Raw genomic sequence first — 20,086 nt, 5'->3', positions numbered from 1 at the left:
GCAGAAAACCAAGCACTGGGGCCAGTTTGCACGAGAGGGAGGGTTTTGCTGGGGAGACAAGCCAAACACTGTGTTGGGCCCTCAGAACTCCACAAGCCTTCTGGTGGCTCAGGGAGGAAGGAGGCCCTGGGCCGCAGGCACCTGCACCCAGGGGGCAGCCCAGGGTTCCCAGCAGGGTCTCTCGGGAGGGCAGTCTTGGGGAGCAGCTGGGGCAGACTGACGAGGGGTGACAGTCCACACCTGTTTCCACAGGCAACGGGGAGGAGGGCCTTGAGGCTCACTGGGCCCCACTTCCAGGCCAGGTCCCAGGAGTGCTTGCAGCAACAGCTGGGGTTCCCAGGGCCAAGACAGAATCAAAGACAGAGACCATTTCAGGGGAGAGAAGCGAGCCCGGGTAGCGAGATGGAGGGGCAGGGAGAAGGGGCCCTGGGCCGGAGCGGCCGGACGGCTCCTCCAGGCACGGGGCTGTGGGGACAGACGGCGCCCCTGCACACCTGAGCAGTCAGCTGACTCCAAGTCTTTTGAACCGAACCTGGATTAACCAGCTAACGAGAGGCGGCTTCAGCAAGGGCTTCCTTTTGGGACAAGTGAAGGAGCGTCTTGAAAGGCGGCCTCCAGCTCTCTGGGGGGTTTGGTGGGAGAGCTCTTCCACTCCTGCTACCCCTATAATCCAAGCTCTGCTGGGCGTGTGCAGCCGGCACGCCCGCCTCCCTAAGTTCCAGGGAGCCGAGGACAGCTGCAGACTTTTAATTACAATTTTTGAACAAAGGTAGCAAATTTTTAAAACTTATATAATGAAAGAGATAAAGGTAAAATGAAGCATTACGTCCACAACTGCTGGCATGCTGGAGGCTATAAAACTACAGCCTTTCTAAAATAAAAAAGGCAGCCGTGCCCATACACACAGCTTGTTTCCTTTCACCCAGTAATTCCTCTTTTGGAGCCTAATGTTGGACACGTAGGTAAGCCTTTACGTAGAAACAAGCTCAGTGCAGGCTTGTTTATAAGAACAAGTTAAATATTTAGGGTGAAAAGTTATGTAAGTATTATGTCCATACAAAGAAATACGGTAAGCCATTAAGAACGTATAAAATAATATTACTAGAAGAAAACATTAACAAGGTTTTAAAGTAATAACTGATCATCTTGGTGTGACCTCCCAATTCATAATATGAGAGAAATAAAAGGTGAAAATACAAAATGTATTTGTATTGGATGAGAGTCCAGTCTCTGTAAGAAGCATGAATTTGTTTTTTTAAAAACACCTGTGCAATCTGACTGTCCTTTAATGACTGGATTACCGCATTCTGTTGATTCTTATTTTGTGGTTAGATTTATTCCTTTGATAATTATGTAAGTTTAAAAAACTAAAGCTCTAAACTGTCCTTAGAAACAACGATCAGTACATATACATAAGCTAAAAAAAAGTGCTGTATATTGTATACATGTATTTACATGCAATGTATATGTGCAGCCAAACTGTAACAATTCTACCTAATAAAACTGAAAAATTTGAAAAAACACCCATACAAGTGTTTTCCTGAGTCTGTTATCAACCTGGCCTCCACCTGCCATCAGCTCCACGGCGCCACAGGAGGTCAGGGCGCTAAGGCTCTCCCGAGGTGCACGTGTGCCACACCCGGGCCTCCGACAGTCACCCTGAGTGTCACCTCGGAAGGAAAAGGGAAAGAAGGCCTGACCTGGCCCTTGTCCACCTTTACTCTCTGAGCACTGGACAGCAGAGGCAGGCAAACAGGCCTGACCCCCGGCTCCCAGCCTGGCTGAGGCCCTGAGCCCACGCCCCCACTGCAGCACAGGCAGGGACACCCAGCTTGGCCGGGTGCAGCTCCCCAGGTCCTAACAGGGAAGGGCCCGGCCCTCCGTGGAGACCTCCCTGTGCTAACGCTCACGCTCACCACCTCCCCTCCCAGGCCCCCATCAACCAAGCCCCTTGACTCTGCCTCCTTCAAAGCTGAATGAAGCCCCTACCCCACAAACCCCAACTCCCCGAAGAACCAAGCTGCCCACACACTGCTCTGAGGCACAGTCCTGCAGCCACGCGGCAGGTGTGGCCCTCAGGACGGAACAGCCTCCCAGTGACACCGTGCACACCATAGCCTCGGCCACAGCTCCAGCCCACCATCCTCTACCTCCAACTTCTCCCCTCAAGTATCGCCTTCAGCTGGTTTAATCGAAAGCCTCTGAATGACAAATTCGGTATCGAAGAACACGGTCTGCCCGGCACCCATCCTCACCCCCACTGTACTGTGGTGACGCCTCTGTTCTGAACGAGCCAGCCTTTATACAAGTGACCAAGGGCTGGCCTGCCTCCTGCCCACCCTCCCAAGTGTCACCAACAACTTTGCCGTGAGACTGTGCTGGACCATGGACGCACTCCTGTAAACGTGCACAACGGGCCATCACTGTGACAGCCTCTGTCGGGCCCCTCCGACGTGCCTGCAAGCGCTCACACGTGCTCTGTCAAAGTCCTCACACAAGCTTGACCAAGGTGTAAAAATGAGGAGGTCACCAGTGCCCTTCCCGTGGTCCTGACACTCTCGTGTGACTGCCAAGCCTCCTTATCTAACCTATAAAATGGGCAGGGGACAACAGTACCAGCCTCTCCTACACTGAGACTGTCTGCTTGTATTCCATCAGTTACAACAGATCTCACAGTTACTCCCCAAAGCCTCTCCAGGCCTCTGTGCAGGCGTCCATCAGGCTCACCCTTCTCTCTGAGGTCCACTGAGCACACGCCGGGTGCACGGGCGCAGGAGCTGGCTCTCAGGGAGGCTGCGGTCGGGGGCACACAGGGAGTGAAACATGTGCAGTGACACGTGGGAGGCACGGCGGGCTGGCCAGGGGCAGGATGGGCCGGGTGCCAACAGCAAGAGGACAGAACTGTGCCCAAGGTGGGGCCGGCGGGGAGGATGAGTCTGTCAAAAACGCCCTCTTAACCGAGCAATCACACAGATTAGCGGGAGAAATAGCCATGACAGGACACAGGGTGGCTCTCGTCCGCAGTGAAGCCACTTCCGCCCCAAGAGAATTAGACCAAAGAACCTGGCCTCAATCGTCCTCAGTTCGGAGAACAGAGCAATACTTCACATACCATGAAAAATCAACCACAATGCTCCGAATAACTCAAAGGTCATTAAAAAAAATAAAAAGTTACACACGAGCACAGCCATCAACCCTGGCAGAAGGGCTGCGGGGAACTTCAAAGACCTGCAGCAGACAAAGACTCAGCGCCGGCTTTCTCCGCGCGCGAGTCGGTCCCCAGCTCGCCAGCCACAGACTCACACCCGCGTCACACGCGACACCCGCGTCACACGCAACACCCGCCCTGCCCGTTCTCCGGAGAGGACAGTTCCCTCGACGAGCCGTCTGATTAAACCGGGAGACGCTCACGTCAGCGCCAACGCCACTGCCATGTCTCCGCAGAGCACTGGTCTTCTCGGCTCCTCCGCATCCCGGACTGACTGGCAGCGCTTGTGTCTGAGGCTGCTGTGAGGCCCGCGAGCCCCTGGTACCTGAACCCTCGGCCGCAGAGTCTCCACGGCTCTCTTCCTGGGACACTAATTCAGAATGAGGAAGGGAGGGTCCCCTGCTCTGATCCTCCCTCACCACCAAAGCCGGACTTTATCCTCTTAAAACGCAGGCCCCAAACACTTAACTCCCCTGCTCAAAAATGTCCAGTTGCTTCCAGTTACTTCCTAAATTAAGCACCAGCGATGGTCTCACATTCCAGACCCTCTGTTACACGAAGCCATCTTCCCAACGGGTCTTCCACCGGTGGCTGCGTTAGCCACCAAGTGCTCCCCGCACCTGACACAAGCTGTCCGGTCCGCCCTGTGCCTCGCCACGCATCCCGGCCAACACGCCCACGTGTCTGTGCTTCCACTAACATCTACTCGGCGCCATCCCCTCCAGAGCCTTTCCTGGTTATTCAACCAATGATCATCTCTCGGGCCTCTGAACTGAAAAGCACCTTCTCCTTCTGATTAAAACCATACCTGTTTGCCTGGTACTCTAAGTGTCTCTGAACCAAGCTTCTGCCTCCAGCCTGGCAGTAAACTCCCTGAAGACAGAGCTCTGACATCTGACTCCTCCCCTCGCCCCTGCCACTGCACCCGGCACAGGACGGCTTTACCTGGGTCTGATAAAGCACCCTCAGCTCAGGGGTGAAAGGGCGCGTGGATGTTTCTGAGCAGTTGCCTCATGGGCCAGGGGCCCACTCTCGGAGGAGCAGGGTGGCCTCCCAGACTGGGAAGCACTATGTAACTGTGGGCAGATGACTCACCCCTGGACCACAGGAACCTAACCGAGAATGTCTGCTCTGAGCGTAAATTAGAGGGGACGAGTAAAGCTGCAGGTCAAGTTCCCGTTCCTAGGACCCTGGTGGCATCGGCCACAGGCTGCGGTCACGTGGGAGCTCTGGGCAGAGAACATGTGGCCGTCCCCAGGGTCCCCCACAGACCGGACAGCTGGGCGGCAACGTGAGGCCATGGGTTTGCCTATGCCCTGTGACCTTCAAGTCTCACATCACTGGGTCTGGGGAGATTTTGCAAGTGTTCCTCTGGGGACTCAAGACCCTGAAGTCTAGGGAGGAGGGCACAGCTCAGTGGTAGAGTGCATGCCTAGCATGCACTGAGGTCCTGGGTTCAATCTCCAGTACCTCCACTAAAATTAAAAACTAATAATAACAAACCTAATTACCTCCCCCCAAATAAACAAAAACGAATAAATAAAAATGTTTTTTAAAAAGAAAATGAATGTTATTCTAAAAAAAAAAAAACACCTAAAGTCTATGAGGCTGTCGTGGAATGAAGTTCGGGTGCTCCCTCTGGGAGGTGAGGAGGAGCAGCAGGAGAGGGGGAGAGAGGTACAGGGCAGGGGGAAGTGGGGAAGGAGGGGAAGGGAGGGAGGCAGGAAGACCTGGTATCAAAATCTTTCATTTTAAAGCATGCACGCATTTACGATTTTCATCAGGAAACTCCACACAAGTAAATTCCTAATTTTTTTTTCAAGTTCATACTCCTTGGATTAAGATGCTCTGGGGTTTGAAAAGACCCTATCTGACAGATGCCAGCATCCTGTCCTCTTACGTAGAAGCAAAGAGGCGAAATTTTGCACAGGGCGAGCCCAGACCTTGCCTGATGGTCTCACAGAAATGGGGCAGATTAAAATGACAGTGTTTCCTAACAGCCCACAGGATAAGCCCACGAAGGCAGGTCACACCTGGAAACAAGTGCAGGGCAGCCCTGAGCAGCGGTACCACGTCGCAGGTCCGATCACAAAGGATGTTCTTCAGTCGGGAAGGCGGGACCGCCGACCTCCACCCCAACCAGCAAAGCACAGGACGCGCCGCTAAGGGTCCCTGCTCCGTCCAGCATGGCTGTTGCCCAGTCAGCTCCCAGCAGGAACGCACCCACCAGGTCACAATGCCTGCTTTAAACAGACCCGCAGGCCCATCCGGGCTGAATATAAACCAAGCGAATGCGGCAGGATAGAAACAGGACGCAAATATAAAAACAGACTTTGCACAGTGAGTGTTACCAGGTTTGAAGCCCATGCTCCCAAGGCAGCCAATCGCTCTGAAACCCTCCGTGTCGGGGCGACAGTTCCCACATCTGCCGCTGAAGCAGCAGCGGGAGCAGCTGGCAGGCAGGCCAGCCCGGCAGCAAGCGTGGGTGCCAGGACCGGGGTGCGGGCGGTCCCCTCACCACACCAACGACCAACAGTCAGAGATGGACACTGTGTGGTTCTGCTGCCGCCACCGTGGGCCGGTGACCCTCGCAACGGGGCCCGCGACGCCGAAACACAGCCAGACGGATGCACCTCCACTGACCACACGTCTGAGCGGAGGAACCGCACCGACGCTGGCAAAAACCAAGTTGTTCCTCGAGAGATCCAGTTATACTAACATGGACAAGAAGTCTTTCAAGTGGTTTTATTACCAGAACTTCAAAATGTTTTATTTCCTATTCAGAAACAACCCAAGGACACAGTTCAGGTTGACACACACATCCTCAGAATTCTGAACATAAGAAGAAGCAGGTATCTAGTTAATAAGGTCGACCTTTTTAAGGTACTTTATATATATATGTAAAAAAACACATACATAGTACTTTAAACATTGGCAATGAAGCAATAAACAGATAAAATTTTCCAAAACAGACAGACAACTCAATGAAAATGGATGCTGGAAACTGGACTGATTTCCTAATCTGTCTTTTAAAATTGATCTCTCTGTATTTCCCTTTATTTAAAATGCCTGTTTACAGTATTTCTCGAGAAGAGATAAAATCAGAAGCCAACCTCCCGAAGAAAGAACATTGCATTCTCTCTCCATGATTATCTTCTTAAGCAGCTAAAGCCGCTTTTGCTTCCAATCATTTGGCAACAAAACGTGACAGGTACAAAGTGATGTTTAAAACTGCACCGCTCTAATTCCAGTATTTTCGCAGGGACATTTTATTCCACCGTGCAGTCATGATTCAAAATGAAAGGAAGCCGTCTTACTTGAATCCAGTGAAACACACCCTGTCGGCTCTTCCGGGTCGGCTCGGAAATGCCACCTGCAGACACACGAGACCTCACAGCTGCCACTGGGCCACGTAGGTTTCCTCAGCATTAGGAAGTATCACTACTCAGATGTCAAGTTTCACAGGTAAAACGTTTTCTAAATAGCAAGTATTTCTACAGCACCAGCCCTGGAGCAGGGCAGGGGAGAAGCTTTCGATGTCTCAGGGATACAGAAGGTGAGTACTGGCTTCCTGAGTCCTCGCGAGCCCTGAGAGGGCTCACTGGTCAGGGGCACTCGCTCGCCTTCCTCTCTCCTGCCAGGTGGGCGAGCTCCTCAGGGATGAGGACTGGCACTGTGCACCCTGTAACATGACACGTCCGACTGGGGAAATACACCAGGGAGTAAGTAAACGCAGCGAAAGGAATGTCTTCCAAGTTGGTACCAAAACCCACCCAACTAAGTAAATTTCTGGATGAAGGCAGGCAGGGAGCAGGGAAGGGTCCTTCACTGAGATTTTCCTCACGACAGTGTTATATGTATGAGGATAGTGGTCCCCTCACTAATTTTCCAAACTCAGGCCTTATAATATGCCAATTACTATATCCCAAAAGCGGAGATTAATCTTACTTTCTAAATCCCTCTAAAGTACTCTGGTGTTGGACACTGTCCCAGCACCTTACACAATGCCTGGTGGCAGCTAAGTGCTCAGCACACACCTGTGAAATCAAGAGACGGGGCTTCCTTTTTTCACTTATTACATAAAGAGACTCCAGCAAGTAAAGAACCAAAGAGGCCAAATAAAAAAAGAAGATTTGAAGAGACGCGGGAAAGAACCTGCCGGAAGCAGAGCTCAGCTCCTCCTCCAAAACGCAGATTTCAGTCAGCGAGGAGGCTCCTCGGTAGATGTAAATTTAACTGAAAAAACTCAAACCGTGACTGACCACTGTCTGCTGACTCAAGAAAGCCCTGCCAAACACACACCACAAACAAAAGTGCAGAAAATACAGCACCCATGGTTCCTCACTACAGGAAACAAACAGCTATCGAAAGATTCCATAAATGCTTGTCAAAGTGTATTTTCTGTAAATCAACTTCAAGCCTCCTCTAGAACAGCAAGGAAAACACACACATTCAACAGACACACCTGGAGGTCACTAATATATGGAGTAGATACGCCTCTTTTTGGCTAAGATCCACCCACACTGCATGAATAAGCATTCATGCAAATTTCAGCCTTCATCCCAAAACGCGTGGCCTCAGTTATCTGAGTATCTCTGAGATGCGTACTATGGAAAATGTGCTAAATACGTTCCCCCCAGAAGCGTGAGTCACTGGTACCTCAATCACAGATCAGTTGTTAAATGTGGGTATCAACTTGACAGCTTCCAAGGACAGAATCTTTGCAAACAAAGAAATAAAAATGGCCCACAATGAGGAGTAGGAGTCAAAACATCTGATGAGTCAAAGGTTTACTCTAAAATACTTAGAAAATCTGTTTCTACATGGTTCTGTGGCTTGTATTCTCAACAGAGCAGGGAAGCTGCAATAAATACTTTTACAAAAACAGACACACTCAGCAGATGGAATGTGAGCTTCAAAATGTGGCCTTAACATGTTATTTAACTACCAAAATTGCTTCCCATTCATACCGAGGCAGCTAGGAGAGCAACACCATTTACGCAGCAGACGAACCGTGAGCAGAGCCAGGAGGCACATCAAAGGGGCTGACGCAGTCCCCTGGATTACAAATAAAGTCACCCTCGCATCTCATTTTCACCCAACCATTAGCTGCATCTAAGTCCTTAATTTCTTCTTTACCTTGATGAAGCTCTTAACTACAAACCAAAAGACAGAAAGTGCGTCTATAGACTCCCCACCCTCCAACAAGCAACACTTGGGTGTCACCCTGGTTACAGCGTGTTCAACATTGTTCTAATTGCAGGTACGTTTAATTTGGTACCTTTCTTCACTTAACCTAGCATAACCTTTTTTCACTTTGCTATCTATCGCCTTTCCATTTACTGGCTACATACTGTCTCTTCTAATGGATAAGCTGTGGCTTACGGAACGGTTTTCCTGTTGTCACACCTCTGAAGTCATTCTGACAGTTTCAGAATGTAGACAATGCCGGCTGGATACCGCCACCCGTTACTTCACTCTCCGAGGGGTGAACGACACCACACAGGGCAACATCCCAGGCGCTGCAGGCCCTGATAATCCTGCCAAATTGCTTTTCAAAAGGTGACGCACACTTTGCACAGGGGCACGACAGCCCCCAAACGTGCCCAAACGCACGGGCACCGTGACTTTGCAGCCCTGGGTGTGTGTTATGTGCACTTTTTGCTTCGTCAATTTAATAAGATAAATGGCAATATTTAAATTTGTGGGTCTTTAAATAGTTGGTTTATTCAACATTTTTCCATGGCTTTTTACTCGTTAATTCCCTCCTTTCTAAACTACCCACTTGAGTCCTTTGGCCAAGCACCCGCTGGGCTCGCAATGGTCTTCTCATTAATTTGACGGAGTCAAAGTGCCCAAAAGTGCCCTGCGTTTTCCATGAGAAGCCTTCGCAGCAGATGAAGAATGATACAGACTTAATTCTATCACTGCTCCGCTGGATGAACGCTCAGAGGTAAACAACTCAGGGGACTCCCACCTCCGGGGGTAAAGACGGCTTTGCTCTCAGTGTCTGTAACCCAGCCCACCTTCCCCAACCACCAGTGCTTCCCGACAGAGAACACACTCAGTGACAAGCCTGGACAGTCCCTGTACAAACAGAGGGTGAAAACACACATCCCGCGAAACAGGGCCAGCAAAGCAGACCTAACTTAAATTCTCATTAGAAAATTACAGGGGGGGTGGGTAGCTCAGGGGTAGAGCACCTGCCTAGCATGCACAAGGTCCTGGGTTCGATTCCCAGCACCTCCATTAAAGTAATAATAATAATATAACAAAATAAACCTAATTACCTTCCCCCTCAAAAAAAGAAAATCACCATCCCCTCCTGCTGATAGCAAAGCACACCCCACACCCCGTAGATCTGGCTGAAGAAGTCACAGCAAAGCGCGCAGAGTCACCTGTTACAGGCTTCCAAGAGTGAGGCTAAGTTTAAGACAAAATTATCCTTGAAAATCACTTAAGCAGACGGCACAGCGCGCGTGGCTCTGCGTGCGGGTTCTCTCTCTCAGAGCCCAGCACTGCTGGGCCCTCCTGTGCTGCTGGAGGGACCGCCCTCTCCTTGGCTGAACGCCGGAAGCCTGGCTCATACAAGGGAACGCTGCATGGAAAAAACACATACTATTCATTATTTTTAAGCAAGCATTTGTAATTAAGTTAGCATAAGCTAAATGCACACGACACAATGCACTGTAAACTGGTAAGGATGATGCCAAGTGGACGAATTTACAGTTTAGAAGCAAAACAAATGCAGCCATTGGAAACCGCGCTGACCTTGTGCTGATACGACATCCCTCTCGAGTTCTACCTGAAGGAAAACCAGCTGCACACTCACACCCGTCACTGCTGTGTGGCCTCGTCCAGGACTAAGTGACATCCGGGCTTTAAAATACTGAACTCAACTCTCACACTAAGTTTTCAGTAACAGATACCAAATTTCAGTAACTGATAAAAGTTCATTTTTTTTTAAATGAAAGCATATGAAATGGAAAAGCCCAAGGAACTGCGTCGGCCTTGAAGGCTCGTCAGTAATTACACTGTGAAAATCACCACTCTGGAGACAAGTGCCAACCAGAGAAAGGAAATGTACTTTGAGGGAAAAGAGGAGGAATTTTTTTAACTCCAAAATCCCTTTATTCTGAAGACTTGTACAACCTAGAAAAAGGGAGCATGGCACCCAGTAGGTCACGGTCGTGGGGCAGAGAAGCTGCTTAAAACACAGCAGTTCTCCAGCCTTTATGTCCCCTTGAGACCAAGACTGAGCAGCCAGAGGAACCAATGTCTTTGCAGGACCACGACTGGACAAACACGAGGGACGTGGGCTGCCAGTCAAAGGGACCCTTTGTTCAGAAAATGCATCACAAGAGGAAATGCATGTACTTGTGGCAGCAGGAAGAAACTGGGGTGCAAATCAGCGGGAAGCAAAATGGAGCACTGCTAGGAGAGTGCCCCACTCACGGTCCAGAGAAACCAAACACGCACGCGTGGAACTTTCTTATTTCTAACCACAAATCTGTGCAGAATCAAGAAGTAAGGGAAACCTCGGGGTATCACTCTAGAATTACACATGCGTCGTAAGAACCCTCGACCTGCCCTGAAGGAGCAGAAGGAGGCGCTACCGTCCTCGGCTTCCTTCTCTGCAATTCACAACTTGTTCTTTAACAAGAGTAATGCAGCTCATCGGACGAATGCTGGAAAAATACGAAGAAAATCAAATTCACCCACAATCTGGACTAAACAAGAACCAATCAGTCAGGCAGTCAGTAACCTGGAAGCACCCAGTTTTGAAAGTACAGACAGCAAGACAAGGACATAACACGCACAGCAGGTACCATCTCTCGGCTCAGAGACCTGACTTTGAAAGTCCAAGAAAAAGTGCATTTTGCACTTTAAAAAGACCACTGCTTTTGTAGGACAGAAGACAATAAAACACGACAGCCTGAGAAAGACCGCACGCCCAAAGCCATGAGTCTGACTAACCGGGTAGTTCCGGTTATAAAACAGTGTCTCTGAACTCTGGAGGGGCAGGCACACAGCCAAGAAGGAAACACAAATGGGGCGCAAACCGCAAAGAACTCTGTCAGGAAGGCAAAGCCCCGAATTAGCGGAAGTGCAGGGATGACGGTTTTTTCAGCCAGCAGAGGAGGAAAGTGAGGTTCTGGCTGCGTTTGGAGCAAGGAGAGGCGGGCCACCTGGGTGGCAGAGGCTGACAGAACCAGTCCTGTTCCTGCTCGTCTTTTTTCACAGCACAACTTCAAGCTGGGAAAGGAACAGCACTGAGCAGAGAATGAGTAGCTTCCCTCTCCTTCCAAAAAAATTAAAAAATAAAAGACCAGGACATTTCCAAGGCATTTTCAGTAGTTCTGTGTAACTTCCCCCACTGTGGAGCCTTCAGCTGTCACAGGAGCAGGTGCAAACTCCTCTGCCTGACAGCCAGCCCTCCCTCGAGGCCCTGCCCTCCCGGGTCAGTCCCTCTCCTCCCGGTGGACGCGCCCCAATCCACCTCCACGGCAACGTCCCTGGACGGGTTCTCACTTGCCACCAGCCCAGGGAAGGCGGCCTCCCCTGGGCCCCAGGGCACGTGGTGCTTACATCTCTGCACCGCTTTCCACCCCGCTGCCAGGGTTTCTCACTGGACCGGGGGCTCTGAGGGGGCGTCTTCACATCCCTAGCACCAGGAACCCAGGAAGAGATGCCGATTCCGTAATCAATCACCTAATGGCTGATTCCCTGAGATCCTGATCGTAAGAACAAGAAAGAGATCAGAAAACTTAGGCCGAACGGGGCTGGCCTCCCCGAGGCTGCACACGAGGAGGCTCGGACCTAGATCTTGCTGCCCAGCGCCCTCCAGATATCGGCAGCACCAAGCCCTTTCAAGAAAGAAAAAGCTGCAACTCAGTGGCTGAGTAGCTTGCCTGAGGTCCCAGAGCTAAGAAGCGGTTCTGAACCCCAGGTCCACGTGCCTCCAGAGCTGGGGGAGGGGAGGAGGCATGGCAGATTCCAGTGGCCTCAGAGCATCACCATGGAGACAGGGATGCCGTGACCTACCCTGGGACCATGAAACCAGCCTCATGTTTGTAATACGGTTGCCAAATGCCTACAAAGCACTGCTTGTAATTTCCCACATTGCTGTTACTGTATTTCTACATTAGATGGGGAACTGAATGGACGGGTGAATGTCCTCGGGTGTTCAAGCCAGTCAAAACCACACTCAGAAACAAGAACCAGTAGCTTTTCAATGCGGAGATCAAAGTACCTTTTCATTACTGAACCCAGACCTGAAGCCAAAGTCACTCAGCTCACAGCCAGCACATGCAGCTTTGGGCAGCGCACACAGCCTGCAGGGGTCTCGAGGCATCCCTGTAAGTAGGTAGGTTGTGGGGGAGCCACCAGGTGACCCCCAGTTCCGATTACCAGTCTGTCTGATTCTACACTCCTTGGCCGAGGACAGACACAAGACAGCAGCGGGTTCAAACGCACCTGCCCAGCAGGTAGCAGTGTCTCTGCTGCCTCAGTCTCACCACCTGGGAGCCTCGGACGGACGGGAGGAGGCCCGGTCCCTCAGGCTGAGTGACAAGCACCAGGGTGAGATGAAGCAGGATCAGGCTGACAGAGCCTTTCCACCAAGAGTCTTTACCCCTCAGAACTGGCTACTGGGACCGGAGCAGAGTGCACGCACCATGGGGGTCACCCCTCTCCCCAGAGCGTCTGGTGAAGAAAGTGTGTCCACGCTGCCCAGAAGGCCTCCGTGCTTAGACACAACCTCGGATCTGCGGGCTCTACCACCTGCTGTCAGCTATGTGGGGAACTGTATGCATGCTGAGCTGATGTAAACGACAAACTATTTTTAATAAAGACTTTGCTGTTTAAAAGACCTAGTGTGACTTTCTCCCCAGTGCAGCCTCTTTAAAACGCATCTCCCCCTCACCCATCACGTTTCCTTACTGGTGAGGCAGGTACACCAGCATTTTTGCCCACCGGGGATGGACAAATTACAGCTAATGGACAAAGCTGTCAGGCTCCGACTCAGGAAAACCCAGCACCCTACAGCACACACAGTATGTGCCGTCAGTCAGCACTGACCCATGTGAAGGCAGAGCCACCGCCCCAGTAACGCACAGCGGCCACGCAGAGATCACCGCTTTCTGAATTTTCTGCAAGAACCCACCGGACTCACTGCTTCTCTGGAGTGACGTGCACACAGACATTTACAAGCACTGCAATCACATATCGTGTAAAGCTGCCAATACCATCCAGAGGAGATTCATGTGCGAAAAAAATCCAGCATGGCTCTCCCCCTTGGGGTTTTCGGGAAGATATGCCCGTTTCAGAGGAACTCGTACACAGGGGCAACCTCCTCGGTGGTTTCCTTGGGTCCCCGACTTCCCTGATCCCTTGTAGCTGAGAAGCCAAAGGCTTAGAAATGAGCAAACAATGACATGAATGCCACCGCGCCATCAGCCCCCATCACCCTCTCCCCTGTCTTTTGCCTCCAGCCTCCTCTCTGCTCAGGAGATGCCATGTACCTGATGGTCACACCACAAAAACACAGTCACACTTATTTTGACTCTGCATCTCCTACAGGAACAGTTTTAAAAGTTGGTGATACATATTTTATATTTCTTTGCCCTCAACCTAACCTCAAAAACCAATCACCAAATATTTCCCTGGTTTTCCATTTCTTCCCTGAGATGTCAATGTTTTTCAACAATGGACAACAATTCTCTGCAAGCCCAAGTACTGGATTTTGGGAGAACTCCTGGTCAACGGCCTTCTCAATACACTTTTTTGGAGGGGAGGGTATAGCTCAGTGGTAGAGCGCATGCTTAGCATGCACGAGGTCCTGGGCTCAATCCCCAGTGCTTCTGCTTGAAAAATTTAAAAATTTAAAAACTTAGAAAACAAACAAACAAACAAAAAACTAACTACCTTCCCCACCCAGAAAAAGAAAAAAAACACTTTTGGAATGATGCAGACCACAAGACAGTGATTTACATGACAAGGTGCACAAGCATTTCCTTTGCACTATTAATACAATAGATATTAATTGGAGATAAACATCTAATTATTATAGGCCTGCAATCAGAAAGAGGTCACACGAGGGCTGTGCTAAGGAACCATATCTTGGAGGTCGCTGAGAATCACACTAGGAGGAAATCCTGCTCTGCTGTGAAGACTCCACTGGGACCCATTACTGAAATCTTTGGTCTCCTGCCTGTCTGATCCCCAGGGATACTGCACGTCCCTTCTTTTCGCCTGCCACGGCTCCTACAGAAGCTGTATTTTTTAAAATAAAAAGGGGAAGAGCTGTAATTCAAAATTACTGCTGTTTCTGCTTTGCTTCTCTGGCTAAATTAACAAAGACCAATGCCCAGCGCAGACACGAGACACAACTGCACCGCAGTAAGGAAACACCGAGAACCAGCACTCAGGACGCCACACAGCCAGGGAGCTGAAACTCCGCGTCAGGGCTAGGTTGCCAGACGCCACTTCACGCAGCCATGAGGGGAAACATACAGGCAACTCGGGATTTCCGACACGTGAAAGGAAATACTTCCGTTCACTCTGTACTTTTCCTGAACCTGGGGCCGATCACTCTCCCCTCTCCCGCTTCCCAGTTCCAGCTCAGCACCCAAGCGCCGCTCCACACCTTCGGGGGCCGGGGCAGCCCCCCAGCCCCCCAGAGCGCCCGCACATGCACAGGACGGGGCATCCAGGAGTCGGACGACACCTGGCGTTTCCCGGAGCCGGCTGGCCGCGGGGCGGCTGTGGCAGCGCTCCCTCTCCCACCCAGATCCAGGCTCCGATGAGCCGCGGTGCTTCGCTGGGGTAGCTGGTGCTTCCTGTCCACGCTTCAACACTTCCCAGTCTTTGTACTGGATTCTGGTGGTCTCCACATTCAGAAAACAGAAGAGGCAGCCAGATTTCAGCTTTCCCTCACAGCTAATGCTTGATTCCAAAGGGAAATTAACAGGCAAAAACCTTTAAAACCAAGAGTCTGATAGGTGTTTTTAGGAGAAGGTTGGCATGACGCTGTGACAGAACGTCAGAGCAAGGCGGGGTCTCATGCTGCACATGCACAATGCCCTTTCCTCTAAGACGTTCACCTTCAGTTATTTGTTCTCCAATAAATGACGGTTTCTGGGAGGGAAAGCGGGGGAGGGGAGCAGGACAGACAAGAACCACCGCTGGGCACCATCCACACGTACAGAGTGTAAAGGACTCGGGGCGTCACCCAGGGCCAGAGTCCACGGCTCTGTGGGGGAGGAGCTAAGGCCTGAGCGGGGAGGGAGGGGGTGCACCCAGCAAACACCAACCACCCAGGCCTGATTACAGGAAGGCAATGCAGAGGGGTTTTTTGAACTTTTTAGAGAAACAAAACTGTATAGCTGACACCTGCACTCCAATGTTCATAGCAGCACTATTTACAATAGCCAAAACATGGAAACAGCCTAAATGTCCATCAACAGGTGACTGGATAAAGAAGATGTGGTATATTTATACAATGGAATACTACTCAGCCATAAAAACAGACAACATAATGCCATTTGCAGCAACATGGATGCTCCTGGAGAATGTCATTCTAAGTGAAGTAAGCCAGAAAGAGAAAGAAAAATACCATATGAGATCGCTCATATGTGGAATCTAAAAAACAAAAACAAAAACAAACAAACAAAAACAAAGCGTAAATAAAGGACAGAAATAGACTCACAGACAGAGAATACAGACTTGTGGTTACCAGGGGGGTGGAGGGTGGGAAGGGATAGACTGGGATTTCAAAATTGTAGAATAGACTACACTGTATAGCACAGGGAAATATACACAAAATGTTATGATAACTCACAGAGAAAAAAATGTGACAATGAGTGTGTATATGTCCATGAATAACTGAAAAATTGTGCTGAACACTGGAATTTGACACAACATTGTAAAATGATTATAAATCAATAAAAAATGTTAAAAAAAAAAAACTGTATAGTTAGTGGAATCTCTCTTCACGGTGCTTGAGCATTTTAAAAGGTGGCCTAAACCTGGCACCTACTGAGAAACTGTGACACGCCTGCTGCAATTTTTAGCTGTTTTTGACTTACTTATAAGGAGACAAGAGTAAGGGGACACACCTTGCCTCCACTATGAGGATACAATTTCCCTTCAATCCTCCTCCTAACTGGCTTCTGGACCCCCATCCCCCTCATCACAGCAGAGTCCCCAGCAAATCGCGGCAGCCAGACTTAAGGCCAGCGATGTAACCCAGACGCAGTGTGGCCCAGCAGCGCGGAGACCAGCACCTGCTGTCCCCTCAGGCCTGAGAGGCGCGGGGGGAGCAGGGGAGCTGGGGAGCTTCTGAGGGCTGCACACGTCCTGAAGGAGGACCAGCGTCCCCGAGGGAGCCAGGCGTGCCCAGCCACCCCCAGGCTCAGACGTCTCCTTAAGGAGCTCCATTTTTCACAACCTCAGATGGGGAGATGAGCCCCACACTGGTTCCTTTAATTAACTGCAATTCTCACAAAGACATCAAACCATTTCAGGACTGGCCGCTCCAGCCGGCTGCTCGGAAGCCCTGCAGCACTAGGAGTCACCCCCCGGCACGGCAGCGCTGTCCCTTCACACGACAGCTCACAAAGGGCAACTTGTTTGCCCCATACGCCAGCTTGATTCCAAGAAGGACTGAAAGTAAGCATCTAAACATTATTTAGCTTAAAACACCTTTTAAGATACCATCTTTGTCGGAGTGCTAAACCTTAAGGTTTGATGGATCAAGGTGAACTTATTTTAATCCAAGGGAGAATAGGCAAAAAGAATTAATTTGGGGAGTATAACAAATTAAATGATATAAGTCCCATCTAAAAATTTTGGTTTCTAAATATTCTCTCTAAAGTACATTTATTTGAACTCTTAGATATTTGACAGACTTTAATTTTAACGCGGAATATTGCCTCAGGGTGTATATTATTTAAGACTATAATAAATCCTTTTGCACACTGAAAATAAGAGTAAAGAGCTTTACTGTATCACAAAAACATAACCAATCACACTATAAAAATTTAAGGAAAAAAAGGGAAAGCCACCATACTCCATCACTCTAAAACAAGTATTGTTATTGGTTTAGTATGTTTCCAAATCATTTAGCGCATTTTTTAACCACTTGGAAGCATATTTACTGAATGTAAAATGTGAACCTCATAAGTGGTTCCTGAGAGTGCTACACTTCTTATAACCACCCTCTTAATATTTAAAGTAAGGATTCTAAAAAGTTAATAGTAGCCCAAGCCATACAACATAAATAGCAAGACCTAAAAGTCACAGAAAACCCTACCCCCACCCTCCGCACCGCCACGGAACGGCGGAAGAAAAGAGCCCAGGTAGATGTCCCGACAGAGACCTGGGTGTTAACAGAAGAGCAGGTCTTGGCAGAGAGAACTGGCTCCTGGTGTTTCCAAATGTACTTTTCAAAGACTCTCCTCCCTTTTCTTTCCCTGTCTCACCTACCTACTCTTGTGGAACTGGGGAAGCATCCCGAACTTCCTGCACTGTCGAGTAGGAACGTAACTGTTCATGGGCGTGAAACCCTCCTAATAAACGCAGCACAATAGTAACTTTACTGGTCCCCACTCCTCAGACTTCACCTTCATGTCCTCTTTGAAAAGCTGGTTCCAGAAATCGAATCACCAACTAAGTTTCCTCACTGCCTTATAACTGCTGGAAATGGTTACAGTGGATATTGGAATTTAAATTAATTTATAGGAACAAATACTAAACTGTCTCATGCTAGACAAGGCACTGCAGTTCTACAGACACTTATGTGGAAAGTACCGGCCAGTGCTCTCAGGGGAGTGGCTGATCCTCCAGTCCAGAGTCGAGCCACCTGGAATGTTAGGGAACATTTTTACTTAAACACACAAGTGAGGAATGAGGAATGATTTTAGCCTTTTAAAAATGAATGGTTTTTCAAATCGCAAACAACCTCAATCTCCAAAAACTTGCACAAGCATCACATAGTTATGCTTCTGAAACCCCAGAAATCTAAACCCCTGATTTTAATCGTTTGCCCCTTATTTCCTTAACTTTGCACTTTGAAATCCATTCTTCTGTAGCAGCTTAAGGACAACCCAACTGACTCCGTCTGTCGACCACTTCTTCTGGCCAAAGTGCTGACCCACCATCACTCACGAAAAGTGGTCAAGTGACGACAGAGCATCTGATGCTGGACGAGCCCAAACAAACACCCACCCCAACTGGTGAGAGCCTCAGGGGGACGTGAGTGGCTCCGAGGGGCGGTGAAGTCCTGACATTCTGAAAGCAGGCAACACCACTGCCACCCAGGGGGCAGGCGACAGGAAGGAATGACAGTCAGAGGTGTCTTGTTACCTCCCGGGGATTAGAAAGGAATGGAGGCGCTGGCAGGAGAGAGAGGGACAGAGGGAGAGCCACGCCCGTCAGCTCCAACATCCACCCAGAATCCACCCACTGCTCACACTCCCTGCCACTTCACAAACTAGGATCCTGTGCACACCTGTTTCCCGAAATGCACATACAGATTTGTCTCCAAAAGTCCAAAACTGTCACGAGACTTCAGTGAAGAAGTGACTACTGTGCATCCCTACTTCAGAAGGATCAGACACCAAAACCAGGGCACGGGGCTGCAAGGCTTGGGAAACGCTCTCGAAAGCAAGCAATCTGAAAACCAGCACCGCACCCAGCCTGGAGTCACGGACCTGAAAACCACTAGGTCTCTCACAACTCTTTCAATCCTTGGAAACCTAACATAAATCCCTATAAATCTATTACACATGTCCAGAACACAAAGATAAAACCTAGCTCCTAAGACCAGTGCTAAACCAGCACAGACGCATCCAAACGCAGCAGGTAACGAGGACACAGCCTTCACGTACGACGGGAACGTGACACTCAAGAAAGGACAAAACAGTGACGATTCCAACAGCAGAATCTTAACAAAAGACAGTGTTGCTCACACAGCCACCTCCCTGAGAAGGGGAGCGGGCAGAGGAGAGCTGTCGGGGACGGCCAGGGCCAGAGGACCTCATCACTGGTCCACGTGAGGTCTGGGAGTGCGCAGGCAGCGGGAGGAACCACGGTGCAGACCTTAGCATGACCTCAGCATCCCTGCATTCAGTCAACACTGGAAGGGATCCTGGGAGACGACACAGAGGCAGAGGAAATGTGTGCGTCCTTAAGTGGAGAAAAAACAAATTTCACCATCATAACCCTGTCAGACTGGAGGGAACGTTGTGGAAAATGTGGCCCCAAAATGTCACCCAAAGCACAGAGCAGAAGGGCACCTGCTGTGCAGACTAACGCCTGCAGGGTCCGTAAGGCACGGTGGGCCATCATCTAGGCACGAGGACACCGATGCATTCCACCCACACAGCGTCCTCAGGAAAAAAAGAGTTGTGTTGGGTCTTTTTGGTTTTTTTTAATACGAGACATTGGCTGCCAAACTGTTTTACACAGAATCCCAGTTCAAGGAAGCACTTTGTGTGTCTCTCTGAAAGTGGGTGACAAGTTGACATGGGTTACTGTCCATCTCCAAAGCCACTGCTCAGCTCCATTAACACTGGGAGAATCAACACCCATGGACGTAAGAGCCGTCGCCCGCGCCACAACCGCCAAGCACCAAATGCCTGCGCTGGGCAGCCTGCACGCCACGCCCTTCACACACGTCTCTCATTTAATCTCCAAAGAGGGGGTGCTGGTATTACAGCCCAGCGGACAGACTATCAAAAGGAGGCTGCAGCCCTCATTCCTGGGCCCAGGGACTCACAGCTGTGGATGCAAGTGCACCCACCGACCCGGGAGGTCTCCCTGGAGGAGGCAAGAAGACCCTCCCGGGCCAGCCAGGCGTGCACCGGCCCATGGCAA

The 20,086-nt window shown here is 50.1% G+C and overlaps 1 protein-coding gene and 1 long non-coding RNA gene across 2 annotated transcripts in view; one reads left to right on the top strand and one right to left on the bottom strand.

The window, feature by feature from the left end:
- LOC106728557 (partitioning defective 3 homolog) overlaps positions 1 to 20,086 on the bottom strand; it is a 103,473-nt gene that overhangs the window by 64,957 nt on the left and 18,430 nt on the right. The gene's annotated exons all lie outside the window — the stretch shown is intronic.
- LOC116661609 lies at positions 1,176 to 17,008 on the top strand. Its single transcript, XR_004317560.1, has 3 exons — positions 1,176 to 1,427; positions 13,265 to 13,272; positions 16,998 to 17,008. It is a non-coding gene; the product is annotated as an uncharacterized LOC116661609 (long non-coding RNA).

This window comes from Camelus ferus, chromosome 35, assembly GCF_009834535.1.
Source record: "Camelus ferus isolate YT-003-E chromosome 35, BCGSAC_Cfer_1.0, whole genome shotgun sequence".
NCBI lineage: Eukaryota > Metazoa > Chordata > Mammalia > Artiodactyla > Camelidae > Camelus > Camelus ferus.
Note: the sequence above shows the minus strand (reverse complement) of the source record. Positions and strands in the feature narration are given on the sequence as shown.